The sequence below is a fragment of the Chrysochloris asiatica genome, unplaced genomic scaffold (assembly GCF_000296735.1).
Source record: "Chrysochloris asiatica unplaced genomic scaffold, ChrAsi1.0 scaffold00049, whole genome shotgun sequence".
Taxonomy (NCBI): domain Eukaryota; kingdom Metazoa; phylum Chordata; class Mammalia; order Afrosoricida; family Chrysochloridae; genus Chrysochloris; species Chrysochloris asiatica.
This window is the reverse complement of record NW_006408567.1, coordinates 2,987,793-2,991,103: the sequence shown is the minus strand read 5'-3', so window position 1 is coordinate 2,991,103 and position 3,311 is coordinate 2,987,793.

Sequence of the window (3,311 nt, the reverse complement as noted above, 5' to 3'; positions counted from 1 at the left end):
AAGATGAGGCTTTCTGCTCCTGTAAAGATTTACAGCCTCGGAAACCCTGTACAGGATTGCTATAAGTTGGAACCAACTCCACGGCACATAACCACTACCACTAATGTGATGGCTGGAACTGTGGTTGCCTTGGCAGGGTCAGACCAAATAATTGAGTTGGTCTCATATGGCCCATGGGCAGGCCGTTCCCCACCCCTGCACTAGATGCTATATCCTTTATCTGTGCCACTCTCTTCCCAACACCCTGGTGAGAAGTTGAATGTTACACTGTTAAATTCACTCAGAAGATTTTTTTTTTTTAAATGTCTTATGCTACTGTAAAAAAATAAAATAGCATAGTACGCTTTGAAAAATATCTCCTTTGAGGAAGCAGCTGGCTAAGTGTAGAAGATATGTGCCATTTGAATAAAAATATGATCATTGTTAAGTGCTATAGAGTGAATCCAACTCATAGTGACCCCATATAGGGTTTCCAAGGAACAGCTGGTGGGTTTGGACAGTTGACCTCGTGGTTAGCAGCCCAGTGCTTACCTACAGTGCCACACTACTGTTATACAAAGACTAAAATTAAATAAATCAAAAGTAAACCAGACTCTGCTTCCTGAACCCCACTAAATGTGTTGTTTTTTCCCACCCCTCAAGACATATAACCACTTACTTATTACAAATACCACAAGAACACCAATTACTGATCAAGACTAAAATTAGTACATTCACCTAACAAAATCAAACCAGTTGTCAACAAGTCAATTTTGACTCATGGCAAGCCTGTGTGTGTCCAAGTAGAACTGGACTCTACAAGGTTTCCAGTGGTTATGTTCTTTCAGAAATATATCACCAGACTTTTCTTTAAAGTGAGAAAATGGGAATGGGATGTACAACTCTATTCAATTAGCAGTACTTTTAGAGAATTTTATTTAACTGTCAAAATTTACCACCAATGTCTAACATTTATAGTTTTGCTACATTTGGGTAAATACATTAGGAAAAAAATGTAAATTAAATACTCTGAAAGTGTATTTTCAGTGAAACATGATCTTTATATGGATATATAAGGTGAGTAGTTTTATTGCATTGCTAGAAAATTATATAAAAGATACAAAAAAAATCAATGACTGTTATTATTTTTGTTTATTTTACAATCAGTATGCCATTGTTTACCATTATGGCTGTAATTTTTCATTCTGCCCAACAGGTCTCAAAGAATAGTTTATTGCATGCCTTAATAAAACATTTAAAATATTTACAAATTCAAAATAAATGTTTCATAACTGAAAAGAATTTACCTGAGAATTCATTATAACATTGTCATTTGTTTCTTTCTTTTCCCCAAGTTGTTAATGTGGTTAAAGTTCCACATGCAACCTGTATCGTCATCTACTACATTAAATATTGTTTTCTTACTTCTAATTGGTTAAGCCTAAAGCTATAGCAAGTTAAATTATAACATTTATACTTATAGAACTGAGATTATATCCACATTTGTTTTCAAACTAACAATTAGGCAAATTATTTTGTGACTGCAAAAGAACTGAAATAAGGAAAAAAAAATTTGAATGTAATGTTACTTTACTGAATTAGACATAACAAGAACTGAAAAAGCCAGTTCATGAAACAAGTAATAATGATCATTTAAATATGCAATGTACAAACTAAAAATAGCCTTTTCAGAGTCCTGCATGAAGGAAAAGGTATACACTGTATACACATTATATCCTGTCATTTGTCTTCGGCAGCCTCAAAACTAAACGACTTGAAACAAATTTTCTTAGAAAAACGTCTTCAGAAGTTAATGCTAAAATAGGCATAAATGTGTAATGCTATGCAATATATAGAAAACTTCATCTTATGGCCAAAAATACAGATGAAATTGTTTTTATCTATCTGTATTACAACTTGAAAAATCATGTGTGTGTGAGGTAGTGTAGTTACTTGTATTACATGCTGGCTATTAGAAGTAATGCTATATTTTAAGAAACATTACAGTTGGCCAATAATCAAATTAGCATTAAAATAAATCCATAATGCTGAACTGTTTAAATGTAGAGAGAAATTTAAACCAAGTGCCTTAAAAGTCATATTTAATCTCTGTAGATAACTTGATTTTATCATAAAATAGTAAGAAACCTTCAAAGTAAATATTTACAGAAACAATGAAAGCAAAAGATTATTTGACATTTGCACATACAAACTGATATGACAAATAGCTGAGTACACTGAGGTAGAAAATCAAGGATTCCATTGGCTTGTATAAGAATTTACATTTTGTAAACCAGCCAAGTTTTTATAATATTTTATATTGAGAAGTTGAAGAATGAAAATTATAAGTATCAAAGAAACAGCTACATGGGGAAATATCTATAGACAATTATTTTGGAGTCTGGAACACATTATTACAGAATTATCAATTTCCCTGACAAATTCTTGAGTGTATTTATAAAAGCCTCTAGAAAACAAACAAGCCCTCCTCTTACAGAGATAGCATACAATCCACTGTTCTGACACTGACACACACACACACACCATAAAAAGGGTAGCATTTGACCAATTACTGTGAAATATTAAGAATGGTCCCCATTTACTGCCACATTAAGTGTCCAATTGCTTTAAGCTCATTCATTCCTGGTGGACTGCTGTCCCTCCTCACGTTAGCCACATGGACCCTTTGCTAAACTTAGCGTGCAATTTACTGAAATGTCTCATTCAGATATCTGAAATGAAGTCCTATCTAACCCAATCACTACAAACTACTTCTTTGTACCCTTTAAGACTGGGTTCTATAAATGTTTCTGTGAATGTGAATTTAGGCATTTTATTTTTAATGTTGAAAGGGTCCAGTAGTTTCATTTGACTCTCAGTCTGTAACACCAAAATGGCTAAAAACCATTGCAAAATGTTATGGGATAGGCACTCAGATTTTAAAGGCCATATTTAATAATACAATTGAGTAAACACAAAGAATTATTTTAAAATGCTCAAGTCAAAATGTGCCCTCAAATACCATATCAGATTAGATGAAGAGAGCAATAATTAAATCTGGTTTTCAAATTCAAAACCACAATGGAACAAGATCTACTTTTCCCCGAGTTTCATCCTATTTCAAAACCTTACATAGTTACTGTAGATATTTTTATCAACCATAATCTTTTTCACAAGAAAACCACATAATTTCAAAAATCAAATGGAAAACAAACAATTACCCCTCTTGGTAAATGTGAACAATGTTCGTTCCCTCTTATGTCTGGTTTTCTTGCATCAGTGACCTATAGCGGAAAGGCAAACAGCCTTGTACTTTAGGAAGCTCTCTAGGA